At 41.5% G+C, this 26,861-nt stretch overlaps 1 protein-coding gene across 5 annotated transcripts in view; it reads right to left on the bottom strand.

The window, feature by feature from the left end:
* Positions 1 to 666, bottom strand: part of LOC129419431 (suppressor of tumorigenicity 7 protein homolog) — a 236,756-nt gene extending 236,090 nt beyond the window's left edge. For 2 of the 5 annotated variants that reach the window (XM_055174572.2, XM_055174573.2), the window contains exon 1: positions 513 to 666. The gene's annotated coding sequence lies outside the window, so the exon portion shown is untranslated. The remainder of the gene's footprint in view (positions 1 to 512) is intronic. The other 3 variants (XM_055174569.2, XM_055174570.2, XM_055174571.2) reach the window with 2 other exon arrangements.
* Positions 667 to 26,861: the final 26,195 nt, after the last annotated feature.

Below are 26,861 nucleotides of genomic sequence, written 5' to 3'. Positions count from 1 at the left end.
CAGATCACCTCACACAGACACACACAGAGACCCAGACACGCACAGACAGACAGACAGACAGACACACAAGTTTGCCACAGAGACCCAAATACACACACACTTATAAATGTCACTGGCTGTATTTAACGTGTGTGTACGACGTTATTATAACCTTGCTAAGCTATAGCGGCCAATGCACATATGTGCTTACAGTATATAAACAATGAACAATAAAGTTCTTACGCACGTCTCTTTAATGACACGTGTCACGTTATACAGGAACTGATGACGGTTTGATGGGTAAGGTAGCTATATTTAACTAATTAACTAACTGCAATAACACAGAAGGAAAAAGAAGCGCAAAACACTGCTGAATAAACCTTTCACGTGGATGAACTTATCAGTACAAAAGCAATAGCTAAGGCAAACATAAACACAAAGAGTTTGACAAAGTGTGAACATATGAACACAATTTGCTATTAAGTTTAAAATATCATCAATACATTAACACACACCCGAGGTTTAAATCTCACCTGCACACTGACGGCGGAGCAAGAGATTAATCAACGTTGCACGAGTCAAATACGGCAGAAGAAAGAAATCAAGCAGACATGACACACCGCTAAACCACGCCCTATGCTATAAAAGATGCCAGTGACGACACAGCGTTAAACCACACCCTAAGTTATAAAATACGCCCGCAACCGTGACGAATGCAAGTCCTTTAAACTGAGAGGACGCTTATGAATTTTTTAAAAGATATATATAAAAATATATCTGATATATCAGAATAGACTTACACTCCATAAATATAGCTCTTTACCTATACAGCATTTTTTGGCAACATACACATTTTCAACGCCGGAGAGTCAGCCGACATTGACTTAAATTTAGCACCTTCTTCATGCACGTGACGTCACCTTCGGCGAAAGTGCCTGCGCTTACGCCGCCACTGGGTGGCAAGACAGAGCGGCAGTAGTCTCAGCCTCAGACGTCACGCCCACAAACTGTTGGCTGAACTGTATGTGTGATTTGTGCAAGTTTTGCAACTCGCTTTCGACTGGTACAAAAGGCAGATTGTAATGTAACTAAATATCCTCTAATACACAATATATAACAATAAACAGAATTACAGTAAAAAGAATACACTTTATAATGTTTTGCAAACATATCCCAAAAATAGGATTACTCTAGCTTCCATAATATTCATGTATATGGAAAATGACCAATTAATTTACATTTTACCCTATAACATTTATATAATGTAATAATAACATTTGCTCACCTGGCTGTTTTACAGCGTTTGCTATTTCTCTCCACCGTGTCTTTTTCTCAGCGCAGTTGTGGTACATAAATGTAAAACGTCATACAGGCATTCATGCCTGAGTTCAATGTTTTCTTGGTGACATGCTGCTCATCTTTCCGTGTGACCTGAACCCCTGGTCGGATTGGCTGTAGCTCGTGACATCACAGGAGGTCGAGTCGCGCGACAGCTCCAGCATGCTAGATATTTTTCTGGTGTCGGCAACGCGTCTGCGAGCGTCTTTGATGCGTTGTTGGCTCTTTCATACCAACAGATTGGCGAACGCTAATCCCCCGCGATTTGCACCCGATCACACCCCGACCTGTCGGCGAGCGAACGACTTGCAAATCGGGCTCAAATCTGGCTTAAACTCATGTAGTGTGAACAGGGGCGCTGCTAAGGATTTTGGGCCCCATGAAAAGAATCTTGACAGGGCCCCCAACACAGCTGAGACTATTTTCATATTAATTTACATAAAATCATGCGCTTTTATGGTATTTTCACTACCAATGGGGTGAGAAAATTTTACTTGAATTAAGTGTTTAAGAAAAAATAAATCTTATTTCACAATTTTTTTCTCACCCCATTGGCAGATCATTTTGCTCGTTTTAAGGACGATTTCACTTAAATTGTATATTAATTTGTCTTAAAACTAGACTCATTTACTAAGGTCATTTTGCTCATCAAGAAAAAGCATCTTAATTTAAGAATTTTTAGATATTTCTACTGAAAACAAGATAAAAATACTAAGTAAGAAAGTCATTTTTTGCAGTGTTGAATGTTTAACTAAAACTGTGTATTGTAATTTTTTTCCAGCGTTTTCTTGACCTAACATGGGGAGAAAATTGAGTTCCCTTATCATGCACTTTTAACACTAGAGCGGCCACCAGTAGTCATTTTAACCGCAACAATGCATTGCAAAAAATGATTTTCAAGAAAAAAACTTCTTGTTTTCAGTAAAAATATCTAAAAATTCTTAAATAAAGATGCTTTTTCTTGATGAGCAAAACGACCCAAGAAAATAAGTCTAGTTTTTAGACTAAATGTAAAAAATATTACATTTAAGGGATTTTGTGCATAAAACAAGCAAAAAAGTCTGACAATGGGTAAGCAAATTTTTCTTGAATTTAGTGTTTAAGCAAAATGTTCAAGATTTTTTTGCTAAAAAAACTAGACTTATTTTCTTGGGTTGTTTTGCTCACCATGAAAAATCATCTTTATTTAAGAAATTTTTTATATTTTTTCTGAAAACAAGACAAAATACTAAGAATTTTTTCTTGAAAATAATTTTTTGCAGTGTGGTAATTATCTTTAACACTAGAACAAACAAGGCGTCATTTTGACCGTTTGAAATTTGCATAGTCAATAACTTTGTCTAAATAAATCACGTGCATAAATAAACGTGCTTACTTGTTGGAAAATGCTACCGTAGAGACCTGGGGCCTTGTGTACAAAGCGTGCGCGTTAGCACAGAAAAGTGCCGTAGGCTACGAACATTGTCACGGATGGGCGGTCCACTAACAATTTAGGCCTACTTACAAACCCACCTTGGTAACATAATGTCGACCCTTTGCCTCTTTCACTTCTTATTTTTTTCTCTTTCCGTTTTTGACTTCCAGATTTTTTAGGCATTTTCACTTCCTTGTCTGTCAAGTTGATATTCTGCCGGCACTATAAGTGAAGTCAAGCTGTGTTGCCTGGATTATACAATTTGGGCGGACTGAACCATTTTATGACAATTGAGAGGGGGGAAAGGGGCCCACAGACGTTTGTGTTTCCTAAACAAATAAATTTTTTGATACCAGGAAACAGCAAAAAGAATCATTTAAAGTAAATAATTTAGCACCACAATTTTGGGAGCTTTTCTGGGCCCCCTCTTACTCGTGGGCCCCGAGAATCGTCATTGTTTACCCCCCCTTTACAGCACCCCTGAGTGTGAACTTAGCTTAAAGCTAACGACTTGCAAATCGGGCTTAAATCTGGCTTAAAATCATGTAGTGTGAACTTAGCTCTAGCTTGTTGCACGTACGTTATTCGTCTGAATAACGTACGTGCGGATGAACGCTGCAGCACCCCCTGTTGGCGAGAGGGAGATTTTTTTAAGTAAAAATTTTTGCACAATTTATAGATAGGTTGCTCGGCGACGTCATTAACTGGTTGCGTACGCAACCGAGAGGCAGAAAGAAGAGATGTGTATTGTGTTGTAGGCTAGCAGCTGTGTCTGTAAGTCAAAATGCAAAGTTGTAGCGGGGATAATAGTACCAATAGAGCCAGTGCTGGGTGCCTGATGTTAAAATAAAGTAGATGCGACTATTATTATGGAATGATATTCCGGACAACACTAAAAAGGAATTGCAAATTGTATTTGCAATTGCGTTTCCTACTTGTGGGTGTAAAAACTGTGACTTAATTCAAACGCAAATGCAAACTGTTTTATAAACTTTATTATTTTATAAATCAGTCAATGAAGTATGCTAAATGATATTTCGATCAGAAAAATAATATATGAACATTTAGCTGACTTATTGACTAAATGTATTATAAAATTAATGCAGTCTAATATGTATCAAAATATCATATAACCTAAATTTCTTCAAAAGGTTAAATATTTTTGTAACCTTGGTATTTGTAGTAAAACAATATAAAAATGTTAATCTGTCTGACAAAACAAAGAGTGGTCGGTGGCTCAACGGAGTCAGCAACGAGTGACAGCGAGTCGGAAGACAAGCGGTCCCAAAGTTCCCCTTACGAAAATTAACCATGGTTTTATTGTGGTAAAGTGTAGTAACCATGGTTTTTGGTGTATCCCCCCCTAGAAATTTTACGTTCCCATAACGTTCTCAGAACGACCCCGCTGGTGTTAAGGACGTTGCCCATTAAAGTTCCAAGAACGTTATGAGACGGACGTGTTGTGGAGTTCCCTAAAGGGTTGGAGGACGTTATTTGGCAGACCTCCACGGAACATTCAGGACGTTCTGGAAATGTTGAGGGGACCATATTTTATGTACACTTTACGTTCCCATAATGTTCTCAGAACGACCCCGCTGGTGTTAAGGACGTTGCCCAGTAAAGTTCCCAGAACGTTATGAGACGGACGTGTTGTGGAGTTCCCTAAAGGGTTGGAGGACGTTATTTGGCAGACCTCCACGGAACATTCAGGACGTTCTGGAAATGTTGAGGGGACCATATTTTATGTACACTTTACATTCCCATAATGTTCTTAGAACGACCCTGCTGGTGTTAAGGACGTTGCCCAGTAAAGTTCCCAGAACGTTATGAGACGGACGTGTTGTGGAGTTCCCTAAAGGGTTGGAGGACGTTATTTGGCAGACCTCCACGGAACATTCAGGACGTTCTGGAAATGTTAAGGGAACCATATTTTATGTACACTTTACGTTCCCATAATGTTCTTAGAACGACCTCACTGGTGTTAAGGACGTTGCCCAGTAAAGTTCCCAGAACGTTCCAAGACTGACGTGATGTGGAGTTCTTTAAAAGGTTGGAGGACGTTATTTGGCAGACCTCCACGGAACATTCAGGACGTTCTGGAAATGTTAAGGGAACCATATTTTATGTAGAAATTTTATGTTCCCAGAACGACACTGCTGGTGTTAAGGAGATTGCCTAGTAAAGTTCCCAGAACATTTGAGACTCACCCACAACTTATCCAGAACCCCCAGAACATAGCCATAACTCAAACAATATATAATTATACTGTGAAATTGATACGGTTGGTGTGATGGAGGATAAAGGATGAGATGGAGATCATGATGAATCCAAAATTATAATCTTTAATTAATATAAAACAAGGAACATGGAAACTGGTAAACAGCAAAACACCCAACACATCACTATAAACAAGAACTGACCTAGACAAAGGGAAAAGCAGGGTATTTAGACAATGGAGTGATGAGGGGGATGACTGTCAGGTGAGGATAATAACAAACACAGTTCAGGTGAGAGAGTGAAAAGGATTATGGGAAATGAAGTCCAAATGGATGATGAACGGTTCCCCGTTCATCATCCATCTGGACTTCATTTCCCATAATCCTTTTCACTCTCTCACCTGAACTGTGTTTGTTGTTATCCTCACCTGACAGTGGAGAAACAAGCAGGAACAAATTGGGACTGTGACAAAAATGTATCATTGAGAAACACAAAAAATAATTGAAGTGAGATTACAGGAAAAACAAATAGAAGGTCAAAATCTGGCAAATTAACAGAAGGATAATAAAAAACAAAAACAAATAAATAGCCAAAAAATACAAAAATAACATAAAAGCTAACAAAAACCCACATTAATTAAATTGTTTTAAACAATAAAGATGCAATTAAAACAAAACATTTACATTTGGAGTGCATAAAATGTAACATATTTCAATATACAACAACTGGTTAAATAAAATAAAAAATAGCCCACAAAATATTAAATTTATGTTTACAGATGTGCAAATGTGTATTAGATATATAAATGTAAAAAAAATAACGCCATGTGATAAGGTCACAAGCTTGATAAACATCAACCTTTAGGAACTTCAATCTCCAGGTCTGGAGTCTGCAGAATAAGAGCATACAAATACAAATCCAGTTAAAAATATATTTACATAAAATGCATAAGTAAGGGCAAAAACACATATTACAAAACATCACAAATCCAAGAACTAAGATTTTTAACATTCAAATCGAGATGTGAAAAAAATATGTAGGAAGATTTCAGACTTCCGTAAAGATTTTCAAATTACCAACTTGAAGAAAAAAGCAATTACAAACTACAAAAATGTTAAGCTCCAAAACTTCTTGGTCAAGTATTTTTTATTGCCTGCTTCATTATTTGCCCTTATTCTTTACTACTTCAAACAATCCAAGACCCAGTACCTGAAACATTTTTAAAACATGATGTCACATTTAAGCCAAAACACTTGTGCTTTTGTATCTAATACTAATATTAGGCAAATTAACCCATACAAGAAATTACCTCATACAAAATTTAACAAATTCAATACATTCAATATTGTAATTTAAATCAAATTACACAAAGATAAATAATGAACATGACTCTTATGTTTTTAAATAATGTGTATTAAAGTTACACCTTCAGATTGCAGGAAGATACACTTCTTCAGGTTTGACAATGTGTGGTACATGACTTCTGCAAACAAAGCACAATAATGTTTAAATTTTTTTTGTAAGACAAACGCTAATTTATGATTCTTAGGTATTAAATTCCTTTACAACAGTATTTCCAAAAAGTGTCGATTTTTTTGTTTTGTACACAAAACATTTGATCTTCGGTTGGCATCTTTGTGGGCTGAGCATTAATTTATTTTGTAAAGATCGAACATCTTAAAGATTTTTTTAACATCCTCTTTATGAAAATTGTTTAGCTCACTGTAAGCCTGCATGTTTATCGTTATACTTTAAATGGCAAATAAGAATATATAGCCTAACATAGAAATAAAAAAACATCACAGAAAAGAATAGCAAATAAACAGAAAAAACATTCATGTAACTCGCTGTAGAACAACGAGTGAAATCTATGTAGGTTTAAAAAGAAAAGTATCTTAACTTACCTTACAGTATTATATAAAGACAAAACAAAGATCACGCGTCGTCAAGTGTGGCAGTTTGAATTTCATGCGACTTCCGGGTCCTCTTGTAAGCTGTAGCATTATGGGAAAGGTAGTACTTTTCATAAAACGTATTGAACGCTGTTGCTGTTAATTGACTACTGTTTCCAAGATGCATTGCAATCTACATCATCATATTCAGAGAGTACAACATAATACATATTAGTATAATATTATTTACTAGTATTTTTGTGCTTGTTAACACAATTTAATGTAAAGTCTTATTTAATTATTTAATTTGTCTTTGTCTGATGTACGATAGTGCAGACTGAATCACTCTTTTATTTTTCTTCATTCTGAAATCATTTATTTATTACTTTGTTTGTATGGTTCACTGCACATTGACACATCCTTTTTATTAACTGCCTATAAAAATAAAATGCTCTAACTGTAATTTCATATTTTGTCCTCCTAGTGATATCAGGAACATTATTAAACGACCAACAGAGGACCATGTGAGAACATTCTATTAATGTTCCAAATGTCCTCTTTGTAACGTTGCCATGTGACCACAGCATAACCAATATGGAACGTCTTCCTACAGTCATATCAGGAACGTTATGATATGACCAAAATAATACCATGTGGGAATGTTCTGTTAATGTTTCAAATGTCCTTTCTGTAATGTTCTTTTGTGACCACAGGATAACCAATATGGAATGTCATCCTTCAGTCATATCAGGAACGTTATGATATAACCAAAATAGTACTGTCACAGGAGTGACGATCTTTTAGGCGGAACCAAAAATTGTTTCCGCCCGGGCCGGTAAGAGAAGACACCGGACATCCGGTAGCGCCGCGGACGCTGTAATCAGCTGAATTACATACAGCTGAGAGTTATTGACAGGAGCGCCGGGTGATTGGATGAGGACGACATTCAGGAGAGTATTTTAGAGCAGTTTGAACCACAGTTTGTGTGCTTAGTATCCCTGTTGTTGGTGTGTATGGAGCGCTGAGTTAGGCTCACCGGGTACGCTGTGTTGGATTGTTGTATTGCTCTCTCTCTCTCGTCTGGATTCTAGACTTACATTGAGGAAGATACCGAAGACCTTATAGGTGGAGGGATTAAACGAATGCTGATCTTGGAGGAAAGAAACAAAGGCAAGACGCACCGTTGTGAGTATACGTCTGTGGAAAAGTGTTGATGGTGGCTGGAAAACGCCCTATCTGTGCATCTGAAATTTGTTGCAGTGTGAAGGCAATCTAAAACGGAGAAATTACAGCAGTTGTGAGTAATGGAAACCCTCTTATGGGAGTGCTGTGTATATGATTGACCTGTATGTTTCTCTGAGTGTTTCTGAAAGAGAGTGGAGGGCCCTACCCCTGAGCTAGTGTGGTGGGTGAGCCGAAGGGTCTGTGTGAGGAAACCAACTCCAGCGACGAAAACCAACACTAGGCCGTGTCACCATCGCTACCTTTTCGTCCAGAGCAAAGTACAGGAAGACGGGCGTCTAATGTGTGCACTGAGTGGTGGGTGAGTTTTGGATGTGGAAATTTTCACTTGAAGTGGTGCCGTGTAATGCTGTGTATTGCAGTGGGATTGCTGTTGTCTTGTCTGACGTACCCCCGCCTCCAGTCACTCGCTCTTGAGACGACGAAGAGGAAAGAACGGTCCTAGAGTAAGACCTGTACATGATTATGCTGAGAGTGTGTTTCAGTTTTCAAATCACGGAGTGGTATCTCGAAGTATTTTCCCAGCCAAACGCTCGGCGGACTTGAGCTTAGGAGTGGCGGTGAAGAACTGTGCTACTGACGGTGCGTGAGTATTATCCATGATATTGTTCCCTTACCTGTGTCTTTTTGATCAACATAGAGCCTGAGGCGAAGGAGATCCGCCGGCCCGAGGTCTCGACGAAAAGGCGCCCCGGTCCAGTTTTCGATCGACCAACGGGTCTCGAGGAAAGGGCAGCGCTCGACCCGGTGTGCCGGCGTGACGGTTCTCGCCCCTCTATAGACGAAACGAGCTCGCCGAGAGGGTTTTGGCCCCCGGCGCCACCTAGGAAACCACCGTCCAGTTGACGCACCGCATAGCCAGCCACCGTAAGTCCGCACCCTGTTAAGTGAAATACAACTTGTTAAAACTGCCTAATCGACAGGGAAGAGGAGTGTGTCGTGAAAGCTGTGCAGAGAGCCATACCTATCCAAAGCTGTAGTCAGCGACGAGTCATCTGTGGAGAGAGAGAGACAGCGTGAATGTCGAGATAACGAACTGTGGAGAGAGCCATACCTACCCAAAGCTGTAGTCAGCGACGAGGTGAGAGACACCATTGGAAACCGATTCACTGTGCCCTTGTGTCCCAGCAGTCATCTGTGGAGAGAGAGAGACAACGTGAATGTCGAGATAACGAACTGTGAAGAGAGCCATACCTACCCAAAGCTGTAGTCAGCGACGAGGTGAGAGAAACCATTGGAAATCGATTCACTGTGCCCTTGTGTCCCAGCAGTCATCTGTGGAGAGAGAGAGACAGCGTGAATGTCGAGATAACGAACTGTGAAGAGAGCCATACCTACCCAAAGCTGTAGTCAGCGACGATGTGAGAGAAACCATTGGAAATCTATTCACTGTGCCCTTGTGTCCCAGCAGTCATCTGTGGAGAGAGAGAGACAGTGTGAATGTCGAGATAACGAACTGTGGAGAGAACCATACCTACCCAAAGCTGTAGTCAGCGACGAGGTGAGAAAAACCATTGGAAGCCGAGTCACTGTGTCCTGGTGTCCCAGCAATCATCTGTGGAGAAGGAGAGAGCAGGGAAGGAGAGTGAGTCGATCAGCGAGGAGCTGTGCGAGATAGGCGGTGAACCGCCTCGAGCGAGCCACAGGTACACGGAATAGGAACAAGCTCATACAAACACTGACTTTGATTTATTCTGCCTCCAGGAAGGAAGAGGAGCGCGCCACGGGCAGAGGGAACCAGAGGCGGGAGCCCGTTCCCCGACGCAACCCCCACCCCCCTGTCACTTACTTGCTCGTGGCCCCCCTGGAAGGCAGAGCCGGATTTTAGTTTTTAATTTCCCTTTTTCCCAATCCCCAGTACTTTTTAAATATTTAAATAAATAAAGAATATTTTTATACTTACCTGTTCCTCGTTGTTGTCTGGTCATTGGGTTGGTTTTGGGGACCCTTCTCGAGGTGGAAGTTTAGAAGGGGCGTGGCTTAAACATTAGCGGCCCGCCCTTGGCTTGTGACAGTACCATGTGGGAATGTTCTGTAAATGTTTCAGGTGTCCTCTCTGTAACGTTCTTATGTGACCACAGGATAACCAATATGGAACGTCTTCCTACAGTCATTTCGAGAACGTTTTTATCTGACCGAAATAGTACCATGTGGGAATGTTCTGTTAATGTTCCAAATGTCCTCTCTGTAACGTTCTTATGTGACCACAGGATAACCAATATGGAACGTCTTCCTACAGTCATTTCGAGAACGTTTTTATCTGACCGAAATAGTACCATGTGGGAATGTTCTGTTAATGTTCCAAATGTCCTCTCTGTAACGTTCTTATGTGACCACAGGATAACCAATATGGAACGTCTTCCTACAGTCATATCAGGGAACGTTTTATCTGACCAAAATAGTACCATGTGGGAATGTTCTGTAAATGTCTAAGGCGTCCCCCTAAAGTCACACGAGGAACCTTGAACTGCAAGACTTTTATAACTAACAAAGGACGTTTTAGGAATGTACCTAATGTTCTCTAAAGGTTCAGGTCTTTTCATCCTCTTTAGAGAACTTTTAGGGAACGTTGCGAAAGGTCACGAGAACGTCACCTTCTACGTGGGTTATTACTATCAGCAAAACCATGGTTTAACTATGATTTTTGAAAACCATGTTTTTTTAAATGTAGTAAAACCATGGTTAATTTTCGTAAGGGTCAGGTTCAGCACGAGATGTTTCTCGTCATAATCGTCGTGGGGAAACAGGATAAAAGCTGCAAATGCGATCTTTCTGGAGAGGGTGAGAGAAATCTATGTAGACTGATGCTTTAGAACCCTGAAGAAAGAATATTTATTGAAGGAGAACGCAAGAAGTGGGTGTTTTTTGTTCTCAGTTAAAACGCATTAAGCCAGTCATCCCCGTCCTTCCATAACCAATCACTATTAAAATAAAATGTTATTAGCACGAATTAAAGTAATCTGTAAAGGCAAAGAGAGAAATGCAAATCTGCACGTCGCTCATGAGCCACGGGTTATAAAAATGCTCTCACTGCGTAAAAATGGTCTCTGCAGCCGCATTGAGGAGCCATATGATGACAAAAGTAAACAGAAAGATCGGTTCACGAGATCGGCAAATTTAACAAGGACCGATCGAGTCATTTAATGCCGTGATCGGCCGATACCGATCTCTGGCCGATCGATCGGAGCATCCCTAGTGTCTGATAAATGCATGGTGCAAAGGAGGTTGTAAAACTCTTCAGAAAGACCAGTCATAATTTTTATTAATACTTTGACTTAAATAGTGACATTTTTACATTTAAAATATCTGCTAATGATGAGAACATATTGATTATTATGTACATATAGAAAATCGGCCAAACATATCGGCCATCGGCTGCCCTGATTTCTAAAAATCGGCATCGGCCAGAGAAAAAGCATATCGGTCGACCTCTACTTCAAACTATAACTGTCAGATTAATAATCTGGTTTCTATTAAATAGTATTAAGTCTGACTGCATGTTTATAGATATATTCATAGATGTAGAATAATAAGAGACAAGAGTAAGGCACCATCTTTGTAAAACTGCGTTTAAAAAGTACTAACTCTGGTATTTTAAGTATTTCTAATAGCTAATAAATGAATGGCAAAAACCCAACTGTTACAACACTGCTTATTCAATGTATAATAAACAGATAATTATAATAATAATGATACTAAATTCTGAACAAAAATGTAATTCAAAATAGTCTTGTATCGTGATGCGCATTGTATCGGGGCCCTTGTATCGGGATACGTATCGTATCGGGAAATTGTTGGCGATACACAGCCCTAACATGTAGACACATTTTTTTTGTTTGGGTCTGTAATGAATGCTTCCTAAAAACCTCTCTCAGATAGCTCTATTAGGGTGGGGGATTTTAAACAAGTGGTTTTGCACCTATTTGGCTCCCCCTACTGGCCTAACTTGCAATCTCATTACTAATTGGCTGACTTTGCTGCCACTCAAAAAATGTAGCCAATTATTTTAAAGTGGAGGGGCAGTTAGAGGCCTGTGATGTCATAAGCATCAGTTTTTCAGATTGGGCTGTTTTCTGGCTGACATTTCTAAAAGAGGAATTTCTATGAGACTGAGATGTTTAGCATATTTAGCACTTTTTGTATGTTTGTGAATGTGGGTAGACTACCATTATTCAACAAAGACAAGGTAAAAATGGTTTTTGATTCTCTGTCCCCTTTAAAATTAAAGCAGCTCAAATAGGCATTTTAGTCTGGGACTAGGATAAGCCCTGTCTGCGAAACTGCCCCTAAATTTACTAATATACTCGCTTGTAAAGTTTATTCATAGCTGTATTTTGCTACTTAGGTTGTCAGTCGATTTTTCTGTGTTTTCCCCTGCTTCTATTAATGTAAAGCTGCTTTGAAACAATTAACAAGTGTGAAAAGCGCTATATAAATAAAATTATATAAATAAATAAAATAAAATAATAAAAAATAAATAAAATTGAATATAATTGCAAAAATTTGGACATCATATAACACACTAATGATGCCCAAAACTAGAAGTTACCGACTTCTTATTGTCTTGCTAAGCTACACACCAAACAAATGTCATTACGAGTTTGCAAACTTTATTGTATTATTAAAATATATGTATTAAAACATATGTGCAGTTTTTATGCTCTGATCTTATACAGTACACTGTTCAATAAAACCATTTAACGGACAAAGTTAATTAAGAAACAAAACTCACAAGGCGCTTTAAATGTTTCTTATTTATTTGTTTATTTAAAGACAGCTAATTAAATATAAAGAATGGAAATACCAAATACTAAGCACACTAAGCACATATACAAATTGTATTGGTAAACCAATAATAATAATAATAATAATAATAATAAATATAGCTGCAAGCAGCAATACCGGGGTCAAGCCAAACATGGCAAAAAATGATTTAAGTCATGATTTAAGATCTAAGTTTGCATTAGTTTTATGAAAAAATGTGAAATTTTTTGTATCTTGAGACCACTAGGTGGCGCTGTGCCGAAACAATAGATGGTGCCTCAGGGCATGACAGTGATGACACATACAAAATTTAGTGTAAATACAATAAAGCGATACGGAGATATAGCCTTAAATTACTTGACCACTAGGGGGCACTGACCAAACAATAAATTGTGACTCAGGTCTTGATTGTGATGACACCCACCAAATTTGGTGTAAATACAATAAAGAGATGCAGAGATATAGCTTCAAATCTCTTGACCACTAGGGGGCGCCGAAAAGTTTACAAGTCCTCCCAGAACATGTTGCTGATGAACCATACCAAGTTTCATAACAATAGGCAATTGCGTTTCTGAAATACTTGAACTTAAAGAAAAAATTCAAAATGGCCGACACACAAAATGGCCAACCAAAAACCATTTGGTATCGTTTGACTCGGCATGCCTCAAGAAATCTAACAAGACCAGTCTCATAATTTTACATTCAAGTTTGCAGTAGTTATAAGCAAAAATAGACATTTTTTATATCTCGTGACCAGTAGTGGGCAGTGTGACGAAACGGTGCATGCACCCTCGGGTCATCACTTTTATGACATATACCAAGTCTCATATTAATACGCAAAAGTTTTGCGAAGATACAGGCTCAAACACATTTTGGCGTGCTCCCCCTCGCATTCTTTGATGCATTATACGACAACGGATAGGTCTACCGAAAAGCTTTTGATAACTTTTTGTCTAGAGTATTTCTAGATGATGCATACCAAAAATCAAGCCAATCACACAAGCGCTCTAGGAGAAGTTCGAAAAAGTAGGTGTTCAATATAATTCAAAATGGCCGACAGGAAGTAGGTTTGACTCAGACATATTTGGTACAGTCGGACTCAGCATGAGCCAATGAATCAATAGAGTAAAGTCTCATTTCAATGTGGCAAATGAATCAAATGCTATAAAGATTTTAAACAATTTCTTTACATATCCTGACCACTAGGTGGCGCTGTCCTAAAGACTTATAGGTTTGCTAAGAACATGTCACTGATGAACCATACCAAATTTCGTAGCGATACGTCATTCTGTTTTTGAAATACTTCACCTAATGAGAAAATTCAAAATGGCCGACACCCAAAATGGCCGACCGAAAACCATTTGTTATTGTTTGACTCGGCATGCCTCAAGGAATCTAACAAGACCACCTTCATGATTTTAGACTCAAGTTTGAAGTAGTTATAAGCGAAAATAGGCATTTTTTGAATCTCGTGACCACTAGGTGGTGCTGTGACGAAACGTTGCAGGCACCCTCAAGTCATGACTGTAATGACATATACCAAGTTTTGTGTCGATACGCTTAAGTTTTGCGAAGATACGGCCTCACGTCCATTTTGGCGTGCTCGCCGCCGTATATGTTGTCACGGTATACGAGAACACATTGGTCTATCTAAAAGCTTTTAATAAATTTTTGTCAGGGGTGTCTCTAGATGCTACATACCAATAGACATGCAAATCGGACAAACGATCTAGGAGGAGTTCGAAAAATTAGGTTTTACGGAAAATTCAAAATGGCGGAAAGATGTGCATGACACAAATGACATCAATGTGTGCATTTGAATCATCATGAGCCAAGGATTCAGAGGAAACAAGAATTTAGTTTCTAGGACTCACGGGTCAGAAGTTATGAGCATGAACATAAGTGGATTTTTGAACTGTTGGTGGCGCTAGAGGGTTTGAGTCAGACACACCAATGTTGCTATAGTAACACTGTATATATATATATATATAAGGTATACTTTTTTCTCGCGTCCGCGTCCGGCTCGCGCGCGCACGCGTCCGCGCAACTTTCCGAGTATAGTCCCCGCGGCTACACGCGGATGGCCGCGTTCGACACTATACGCAATACAAATGATTTCTTATTCAAATTATTAGTTTAACAGGCTGTCAGGGCAACACTGATTTGGCGACATTTACAGTACATTAAAAAATTAGGATAGGTGAAGACAGTGCTTTAAGTGGGCCGGAACGCCCCGGTACTCAGTACCGCCACTTCCAAAAATAGCTCTTGAGCGTACCACCACCTATCTGTGCGCCCAGAACGTGCTTTTAGCGTACCGGAACGCTCATTTGCACATCTGTTTAAAAAACAGAGGTTTAATTTAATCCTTTGGCTGCGCTGCGGCTTTTCAGAGCGCCCTTAATGTACGCTTCCTAATTCGTCCCACCGAGAGCAGAGACTACATTACCCATACACACTTGCGTTTACAAGTTAAAAGTGCATGCGTCGGTCAGTCAACATGAGCCGTTTCTCAATATGCGATCTATTTCGACCTCACTCAGACCGTCACCACGGTCTTATCCTGAATGACGCCATTCTTCTGCCTATCCTCGAGACCTAATATCAACAATGTCAGGTGACTGACCCTAGGTTGGCTATATAACATCCGGATGAACCAACCACTTCCTCTTGCCTTTCTCGCCTCAATCTGAGACCGAAGCGGTAGAGCGCATTTTCTGAATCTATTTACAGGAGAAGACTAAACGTTTCAATCCGTCACGTTTTTTTCGTGCAGGTGCTTTATGTCCCTGAGGATTGCGAGGGTTTTCTTCTCATTTATCTATCTCGGCGCGTTGTTGGAACGCTAGTCGGTGAGTACTTCTCATTTTAGTTTGTTTTTCAGGTGCTCTGTCTTACGTCAGCTGTTCGCAGCAGACAGTTGTTTTTCCATTACAGTTTACTGCGTGTACGCACGTAGAATGATGGATATATAATTTTCATAAGACCATATGATTTTCTAGCAGTTTTGTTCGCAAACTCAGTTTTGAATTTATTACGAGCGGTGATTCGTCACAATCAATATTATAATGGTACACGGTTAATTATATTGTTTAACTAATACCAAGTAGTTTATTTTTCAAAATTACAGTTTATAAATAGATAAATAAAATAAAGTGTTTTTTTCTGCCAACCTAAGAGTTCTGTTCGCAGACTTAAAAGGTGATTTAATGAAGGGTGATTCGTCACAATCTATTTGTTAATGGCATGTTATTTGTGTTTGTTAACTAAATGCCAGACAGTTTATTTTGAGATTTTGTTTATCTTCCATCAGTAAAAATACTGTGATTTGTTACAGCTAATTGTTACTTTCTTTTTCATATCTTAGACTGTTATCATATTAAGTGAACTCTGACTTTTCATTATGAGTCACTCAAATTGTAGATTTTGTCAATCGGTTATGCACCCACGGGATGGGCACCGGGAATGCCCCTCCTGTTTGGGTATGCAGCATTTATTAGATGACATTGAAAGCCCATGTGCAGCTGCAAAGGAGCTTTCCTTACAAGAAAGAATACAGAGAGCAAGACATTCAACTGGTGGCAGTAAAGTGATTCCCAGTGGGTCTTCTCAAAACCGTAAGAGGCCTGATGAGTCCACTGTATCCTCATACTCTGACACGCCTCAGGATAAAAGGGAGAGTGCTGCGGCAACTCAAGAACCCAAAGATGACACACAATTACATATTTTGGCAGCATTACGTGACTTAGCTAGTAAGCTTGAAACGCGTAGTTCTCCAGTAGGCACACAACCATCTGTACTTACTGTTGCACCCTCTCTCAGAGATGATTTAACATCATGTCAGGAAGAGAGGGAGGTTTCTATGGATGCTGTATCACTTCACGCTAATAATTCTTTGTATGGTAGTAGTGAGGGGGATGCTGAAGAAAATGAAGAAGAGGAGTCTAAGTCAGACGTGTCAATAGGGAATCCTCAGTCTGATATTCTTTCACACATCTTAAGCGCAGCAAGGATACTGGGCCTTGATACTCAGGAAGAAGCTGCCGCAGCCCCAGCCCCCACACAAGGTGTATGGACGGGCATTTCTCATACACAACCTCCTGTGTCTATTCCTGTGGCTGATGATTATTCCCAGATCCTAAGGAAAGCCTGGAATAGCTGCACCCCAGTTTAACGCAGGCTGTAGACGGTTTGCTAAATTAAATTATCACGCTGAGAGTGGTATGGGAAACATGCCTCCAGTGGAGCGAGAGATTGCAACATTAACAGCTCTGGGACCAGACAAAGTTACAGACAATCCTCGTTGTCCTGGTAAAGAATGTCAAAAGACTGATCGATTAATGAGCCAAGCGTATGTCACAAGGTGACGATCTTTTTAAGGGCGGAACCAAAGTTAGGGAAGTTTTGGTTCCGCCCGGAAGGTTTCCCCACCGGGCCACATACGAGGACGGACCTTCTCACTTCCTGGTTTCCAGGACAACGGAATCAGGGGTTGACGAGCCGCAGGTGAGAGGAATGAAGCCAGCGAAGGGTGATTGGAGGCCGTATGAAATATATAGCTCTGCTGTAACACAAAGAGGGGGGTTCGAACACGAAGAGCGATGAACACGAAAGCGATGGACACGAGAGCGATGCACACGGGGAGCGATTGACACGGGGGAAGCTCCTTTGCCACAGGCAAACAAAGACACGCACCTTTTGAAGAGCCCGAAGGCTCTGTTGATCCGGGGATCGCTGAAGCGACTGGAAAGAGGACAGAGCCACAGGAGGCGAAAGGAAGGCAGGCGGGGATCTTTAAGAAGGAGCACCCCGAAGTGTGCTTAGTATCCCTGTTGTTGACTTACATCGAGGAAGATACCGAAGACCTTATAGGTGGAAGGATTAAACGAATGCTGATCTTGGATGAAAGAAACGAAGGCAAGACGCACCGTTGTGAGTATACGTCTGTGGAAAAGTGTTGATGGTGGCTGGAAAACGCCCTATCTGTGCATCTGGAATTATTACAGCGTGAAGGCAACCTAGGACGAAGAAAGTACAGCAGTTGTGAGTAACGAAACCCTCTTATGAAAGTGTTGTGCATGTATCTGACCTGTATGTCTCTCTGAGTGTTCCGAAAGAGAGTGGACGGCCCTGCCCCTGAGCCAGCGCGGTGGGTGAGCCGAAGGGTATTTGTGTGGAAACAACTCCAGTGACGAAAACAAACACTAGGCCGTGTTACCATCTCCATATTCTCGTCCAGAGCAAAGTAAAGGAAGACAGGCGTCTATTGTGTGCACTGAGTGGTGGGTGAGTCTTGGATGTAGAAATTTTCACTTGAAGTGGTGCTGTGTAATGCTGTGTATTGCAGTGGGATTGCTGTTGTCTTGTCTGACGTACCCCCGCCTCCAGTCACTCGCTTTTGAGACGACGAAGAGGAAAGAACGGTCCTAGAGTAAGACCTGTACTTGATTATGCTGTGAGTGTGTTTCAGTCTTCGAATCACGGAGTGGTATCTCGAAGTATTTTCCCAGCCAAACGCTCGGCGGACTTGAGTTTAGGAGTGGCGGCGAAGAACTGTGCTACTGACGGTGTGTGAGTATTACCCATGATATTCCTACCCTACCTGTGTCTTTTTGATCAACACAGAGCTTGAGGCGAAGGAGATCCGCCGGCCCGAGGTCTCGACGAAAGGGCGCCCCGGTCCAGTTTCCGATCGACCAACGGGTCTCGAGGAAAGGGCAGCGCTCGACCCGGTGAGCCGGCGTGACGGTTCTCGCCCCTCTATAGACCAACGAGCTCGCCGAGAGGGTTTTGGCCCCCGGCGCCACCTAGGAAACCACTGTCCAGTGGACGCACCGCGTAGCCAGCCACCGTAAGTCCGCCGCCCTGTTAAGTGAAATATAGCTTGTTAAAACTGCCTAATCAACAGAGAAGAGGAGTGTGTCGTGAGAGCTGTGCAGAGAGCCATACCTATCCAAGGCTGTAGTCAGCGACGAGTCATCTGTGGAGAGAGAGAGAGACAGCGTGAATGTCGAGATAACGAACTGTGAAGAGAGTCATACCTACCCAAAGCTGTAGTCAGCGACGAGGTGAGAGAAACCACTGGAAACCGATTCACTGTGCCTTTGTGTCCCAGCAGTCATCTGTGGAGAGAGAGAGACAGCGTGAACGCCGAGATAACGACTTGTGAAGAGAGCCTAGAAGGGCCGTTATTTTAAGTTCCCCCTTTTCCCTGCCCTATTTATTATTTTTAAGTAAATTAAATAAAATACATTTTAATTTATGCCTACCTTGTGTGTTTGGTCATTGGGGTGGCTTTGGGAATCTCCTCGAGGTGGAAAAAGGGGCGTGACCTTATTTACATCTGGGTCCACCCCGACTTGTGACACGTATAATGCAGCTACCCGGGCCGCTCGATCAGGAAATGCTTTGGCAATAGTGTTGGGTGCCTTGAGGAAAGTTGTCAATACAGAAGAGCGTGATGTCATGAACCTAATTGACACAGCACTTATCACACATTCGCAGCTTACCAGGGATATTGGAGCATCTATGTCTTCAGCAATTTTAGCCAGAAGACAGATTTGGTTAGCTCAAACAGATTTGCCTGAGACTATTAGGAGAGAACTGACTAGTATGCCAGTGGTTCCAGGACGGGTATTTCACACTGATTCCCAGTCCTTACTGGATACTGCTGACCAGGCAAGATGCAGAAGAGAATCAGTTCAGCAAACGTTTGGTGGACCTACTAGATATGGCCATAGAGCTGCTCATTCCTTTCAGCCCTCACGCTTTCCTCATTCAGAGCCTTGGGGGCATGACAGAAGACGGACTAGGGGTTACCAGTCCCATGACAGGGGAACTAGACCATTTTACCAAACTCCCCAAATGGACCAGTCCCACACTCCAGGTAGGGGAGGACCTCTTAAAAGGCGTCCTACCAGGGGTTTCAAACCCAGAGGAGGCCATGCATAGCAGTCTTGGAGTCGCCGGAGAATGCTCCCAACTATGCCTGTACAGTTGGGAGAAAGTAACATCAGATCCTTGGGCTCTAGATACCATCAGGAAAGGATACAGGATACAATTCCGGCGACGTCCTCCTACCTTTTCAGGGGTTCACATGACTATAGTCAGAGACCCAGCCCAGGCAGAAATCTTGACCAACGAGATCATGGTCTTACTACAGAAAAAAGCAATTGTACAGATAAACACCAACAAACAGCTAACTGGGTTCTATTCGAAATATTTCCTAGTACCCAAGAAAGATGGCGGGCTTCGACCCATTCTGGACTTACGAAAACTGAACAAATTCATAAAGGTATTACCCTTCAAAATGCTGACTACAGTACAAATTCTGGAATCCATAGAACTGGGAGAATGGTTCACTTCCATAGATCTAAAGGATGCATATTTCCAGATCTGTCAGGATCATCACCCGTTTCTTCGCTTTGCCTTTCAAGATCGGGTTTATCAGTTCAGGGTCCTCCCATTTGTCCTGTCTCTGTCTCCAAGGGTCTTCACCAGGGTGGTCTCAACAGCCCTTCGTCCTCTTCAGTGTGCAGGTTTGAAAATTTTGTCATACCTGGACGACTGGCTAATTTGTGCTCCTTCCCGCAGTCAAGTTATGAAGGACACAGAAATAGTTCTTCAACATGTCCAATCTCTTGGCTTCAAAGTGAACTGGGAAAAGAGCAATCTAATTCCCAGACAACAGACAGTGTTTGTGGGAATTTCGCTAGATTCCAGACTGATGACTGCATCGTTATCACCCCAGAGGGTGGTACAATTGTTACGTCTAGCCCAGTCATTTCGCCTGAACAAGAAAATAAAGTTAATACAATTTCAGCGATTGTTGGGTATGATAGCAGCAGCAGCAGTGGTGATTCCACTCGGCCTTCTCAAAGCACGTCCTCTACAGCGGTGGCTGAACAGTTTTCAATTACATCCCAAATTGCACAGACGTGTAAGAATAAAGGTCACACGGAAGTGTATCCAAATGTTACGTCCTTGGAACAGCAATGCGTTGCTATCACAAGGGGTTCCCCTAGGCAACATCCCAGCGAGGCGGTCTGTGATAACAACGGATGCCTCTCTATCGGGATGGGGAGCAGTGTGGGAAGGCAGGTCCATCAGGGGTCTCTGGGAATCCCCTTGGACCTTAGAGCACATCAATGTGTTGGAACTCAGGGCAGTGCATCTCTCCCTGAGAGCTTTTCTCCCATTATTACAGAACAAACATGTCTTGATAAGAACAGACAACATGTCTGCAGTGTTCCACATCAATCACCAAGGCGGCACAAGATCAGCACAATGCCTCCAGGTGGCAAAGGAACTGCTTTCCTGGGCATTTCCGAAACTCCAGTCACTCAGGGCAGTATATATTCCGGGAGTAGCAAACAAAGCTGCAGACTTGTTATCCCGAACCGGACCTCTCCCGGGGGAATGGCGTCTCCATCCCGAAGTCGTGAGGCTCATATGGGGTCAGTTCGGTGTGGCGAAGATCGACCTGTTCGCGACTGCCGAGACAACCCATTGCAATCTATGGTACTCCTTGAACAACCAGGGGGATCCCCTGGGGATAGATGCACTATCTCAAGAATGGCCGGAAGGGTTGTTGTACGCTTTTCCTCCCCTACCTCTGATTTCGCTGGTGCTCAGGAGGATAGCATTGGGCCATCACAAAGTCTTACTTGTAGCCCCGAGGTGGCCAAAGAAGCATTGGTTTCCGGCCCTTGTACATCTGATCCAAGGTCACCCTTGGCAGTTACCGAAGAGAGCCGATCTCCTCTCCCAAGCAGAAGGCCAGATTTGGCACCCCAGACCACAGATGTTACGTTACAACTATGGGTATGGCCCTTACTAAGTCCCTCTCTAAAGACTTAGATGAAGCTGTGTTAAGGACAATAAATAGTTCTAAAGCACCCTCTACATGGAGTAATTACTCTAGCAAGTGGCGAATATTCTCAGCATGGTGTCAAGACCATCAACTAAATTCAGCCGATTGTGACACCAGTATGGTTCTACGGTTTCTGCAAACATTACTGAGCTCCGGAAAATCAGTCAATACCATAAAGGTTTACATTGCAGCTATTTCCCACTTCCACACGTTAATAGATGGTGTAAGTGTTGGTAAACACCCCTTGGTATCTTGATTCCTTAAGGGGGCACATCGTTTAAACCCTGGGAGATTTATGAGATCTCCTACTTGGGACCTTACCATTGTTTTACATTCTCTGACCAAAGCACCTTTTGAGCCTTTGGAAGAAACTGATCTTAAGTTGTTGACATGGAAGACCGTTTTCCTCCTGGCGATATGTTCAGCCAAGAGAGTTGGTGAATTGCATTCCTTATCAGTAAGTGAAGACTGCTTGAGATGGAAGGCAGAAAGAACAGGGGTTTTTCTTTGGCCAAACCCATCATTCCTACCCAAGGTTCTTAAGCTTAGTACAGTAAATCAGGTAATTGAGCTTGATGCTTCCCAACCTGACCCTCTTTGTTCAGGTACAGGGTTAGATAATTATACCCTTTGTCCTGTTAGAGCGTTGCACACATACATTGAGCACACTCGACCATTGCGGCACGCACACACAAACTATTTGTATGCTTTGATAAGAGGTGTACAGGTAAGCCTGTGTCTAAGCAACGTTTGTCTCATTGGATTGTTGATACAATTTCACAAGCGTATTTCAGCCAAGGTCTGCCCATTCCTGGTGAGCTGGTTGCTCATTCTACCGGGAGCATGGCTACTTCCTGGGCAGCAATCAAAGGAGTGGCACTCTCAGACATTTGTGCTTCAGCCTCTTGGAGTACTCCATGTACGTTCACAAAGTTTTATAGGATTAATGTGACAAATCCTAACTCTTTAGGGTCTACTGTTTTATCTGTAGCTAAACTACCAGGGAAGGGGAAAGATACTAATCCCTCGTGACCCTGATGTTATAAGTCATCCAGGATAAGACCGTGGTGACGGTCTGAGTGAGGTCGAAATAGATCGTAAGTTATGTCCATAACTATGGATCTATGAGACCGAACGATGACCGTCACCATTTCTTGTCACTCGGGACGAGCTGGGGCGTTCCAGGCAAGAGGAAGTGGTTGGTTCATCCGGATGTTATATAGCCAACCTAGGGTCAGTCACCTGACATTGTTGATATTAGGTCTCGAGGATAGGCGGAAGAATGGCGTCATTCAGGATAAGACCGTGGTGACGGTCATCGTTCGGTCTCATAGATCCATAGTTATGGACATAACTTACGTTCTTGTCTGTACTTGCGTTCTTGTGGACTCGTGAAACGTCATCAGTCGCGGCCCAAGTACTGTTCCAATTTAAAGTTCGCATCAAGCCCAAGTTCACATAAAATCCCCGGATGTGTTCTTGATCCGCCCATTTTATCGAGGATGCATCAGAGGAGACTTGTGTGGACTTATGACAGCGAAGTTTCCCAGAATGCATTTCGCGTCAGGAGTTCGTTCTTCCGAGTCTGAACTTGCAAGTTTGAACTACGAAGGACACAAGTCCGAGTTTGGCGTACTTGGTATTGAGAAACGGCTATGGTCTGGACTGATGAGGTGTGTGTTTGTGTGTGAAACGCGCAGCAGTAGCAGTAGTTTTACCACCCGCAAAATGGAAAACAATGGGACAAAATAAATGACTTTCGACTTTCGAGTTTCAAATGGCCAGTATTTTGTTATTCTTGAACCCATAGACATGGTCTTTATGTAATTTAGAAAAAAAAATGTTTCAAGCTCTTTCTATCTGAACAACTAGTTTTAGCATTTAACCATGCTGAAAATTCCACTCACATATCTACCTTTTGCACATTTAATTTATGTTCAAAAGCTCTACAGTAGCTCTTTCTAATGGTATTTTTTCAAAATCCTTTTGCACATTCCATCCATGCTCAGCAGCTATCTCTATCTCAAGCAAATCCACAAACTTATAAAAGGATTTATTATTTTTTACAAGGTCTTCTGTTGACTGCTGAATATAAAACCCCTTCAATATAGGAGTCGAGTCAGCAAAAAAAAAAAAAATAGAGTACCGGTGTTGTGTCGAACTCAGTTCCCCCTATGTTTCCCTTTAGTGTAGTGCTTTTATAGCGTTTTCATCACGTTACATTTAGAAAGATTAAAGATTTGAATTGGTTATACTAAAAAGGCATAATATCATGTATTTTATAATACAATTTATTAAATATTTCATACATTTGACAGTTTTCTATTAGGGTATTTCTTTTAAAATATAGCCTTTTTCTTTTTTTCCTTTACTGGTTGTTTTAAAAATGTAATGTTTGCATACATAATTAAATAAATATTATACATATAATCTGATTCATACTGTAAAAATAATTGACTTACCATTAAGAACAATACAGATACATTACAGAAATGCACACATATACATCTCAGTAGCCATTAAAACTTTAAATATATAAATAATAAAACCTATAACGTGATTAAAAACGCCATAAAAACACTACACTGAAGGGAAAAATAGGGGAACATAGGGGGAACAGACTTCGACACAACACCGGCACCTCTTTTGGGCCACTTAAAGCACTGGGTGAAGAAAAGTAACTGATCCACCATTGCAAACAGAGTTTAGAACAAACAAGAAGACAACAAAGAACAGGAATCAAACAAACATGCTCCACAGCTCTCTGTTCTTGGAAGAAGTAAAAGTTAAAGAAGAAAAACGATAGTGTGTGCGCAAATGCTGTCTATTTCCTTTGTATAATTGTTTATAGTGGAATGTCCTGTCTAAATATTTTCACGCGCATGCGCTGTCGTACGCGGACTGTACGCGCACTGTCCGCGCGGTCTCAAATTTTGGGCTGCACGCGGACGGTCCGCGCGGCCGGCCGCGGACCCTCCTGATGACGAAAATGACGGCAGGCGGACGGCGCGCCTACGCGGACGTCCCTCGTATACACAATCTGATTCCAGATGTTGATTGGAAAAAGACGTGGTTGTTACCATACAAGTTTTGCATCTCCAACAGGATAATAGAGACTCAGTTTAAAATACTTCATAAGACATATACTCCTGTAATCTATTGCTCTCCAAATACATAGACAATGACCAAAAATGCTCATTGTGTAACAAAGATGATGAATCCATTTTGCATATTTTCTATGAATGTGAGGATGTACGTAATTTCTGGTTGATGTTATCTAATCACCTTGCTTTTCTTGATAATTCTTACACATTTACAAAAAGAGGTATTATTTTTTATTTTACGCACAAACAGAAATGTATTGAATTCGTTACCATTTTTTATACTTGTATCCAAACATTACATTCACAAACAGAAATTCAAAAAGAAAAACCTATATTTAAAATGTTTCTCATTGAATTTCAGTACCTCTTATCCACGCTTCGAAGAATTAACAACAAGAAAAACATGATGCTTCTTTCTTTCTATGATGAACTCTTTGTTACTCAAACTTGATATGAACTGACTTATTAGGCTTGTTTGAGATGAGCAAATTCTGCGCAGAATCGATCACCGGTGATCCGCGCAAGATGCATGTCGGTTAGAAAAAGGTGTGTTCGACTTCATGCGGCGCTGCGCAGACCGATCGGTGGCTGACTTGAAGCAGTGCATTCCGGTTAGTATTTTTGTCCGACTTCAGCTGGCGCTGCAGGCACGTGATTGTGTCATATGGTTTTTAAGTACCGCGAGAGCGGTTCGAGATCAGCCGCCTGAGGAAAAAGCCAGCGAAGTTCGCGAAGAGGAGCTGCACGGGCTGTAATGACGACACAGCTGTTTCACGATTGGTCGGATTCACCACATGACAACAATCACGTGTATTTCGTGTTTATTTTCACGCCCTCAGTTCCACAAATGCTCACAAATCTGTATTTTTATAACAGTTAAAGCTATTTTCATGTAGTCGCGATGTTATATTGTGTCATCTTCATCAAAATAAAATGGATAAAAAACATAGACCCCACTACATTGGTATTTAAATAATATATGCTTATGTTGAACTCTTTATTCTTGTAAAACACTGCTGTAAGCCTCTTCAGTTCCACTCATGCTCATACACGGACATTCAAAACAGTATAATTCACTTTGTATGTAGCTTACATCTTACAAATCATGTTTAATGCGATTAAGCAAGCAAACGGCACGTGATCAGCCATGCCTGACGTAAATGCAGCAAGCTACGGGAACCACAACTCGTCCGACTTCACGTCTCCGTTTTCAGCTCCTCCCCGCGGCTAATCTCGCCGATCGGTTACATCCAGCCACAGCCGATGTCGAACACACCTGGGGCACGTTCAATCTCACACCGGTGCGGAACGTTTTGCTACGGTTTCCGGGTTGAACGACATGTTTCCTGGAAACGGTGTGCAACGGAATGCAACAGGTTTTGGAAGCGTTTTCTCTCGTTTGGTGGGTGTGTCAGAAATGTCGGCCCAATCAGCGGCAAGATGTATAAAACCACGCGGTAGTAAAGAGACAGCTCGCCCAATGAGTTCAAGTTGGAATGTTGTCTTTCATTCTGGACGGCAAGGTCAGTGACTGTAACATTGAGGGTCTTTTACAGTATTAAACACACATTTATAAAGATTTCATCAGGCTTCAGAAACATTTAAAAAAGAACACAAAGAATGGCCTCTCAGCTACCGTAGTTGCAACTCTTACGTCATCACAACAGGGCGTTCAACGCATCACCGTTTCTGTTTAATAAACGTTGTGCAACGTTTTGTCGAGGCTGAACGCAGCCCTGAAGTGTCCGACTTACGTCCGACTTGCTCTGATGTCACGCTGACGTGTGCAAAATAACTCTCGCGATGGAAAGGCGGGCTCGTCGGATTCTACAGCCGAGCGCAGTTGCTCTCCACCGACTGCGTTGACGAAAAGCACGATGGGAAAAGACTTGCTGACGACACAGCTTAATGCTCATTGGCCAGGTTATGTCAGCTGATGACTTGTTAATTCTAAAAACTCTCATTCCTGTAGTAGTTTTTATATTAATTCAGTTGTTCTTTACTATGACATTTATATTTTTTATGAATTCCTCTAAACT

This window comes from Misgurnus anguillicaudatus, chromosome 15 (genome assembly GCF_027580225.2).
Source record: "Misgurnus anguillicaudatus chromosome 15, ASM2758022v2, whole genome shotgun sequence".
NCBI lineage: Eukaryota > Metazoa > Chordata > Actinopteri > Cypriniformes > Cobitidae > Misgurnus > Misgurnus anguillicaudatus.
Note: the sequence above shows the minus strand (reverse complement) of the source record. Positions and strands in the feature narration are given on the sequence as shown.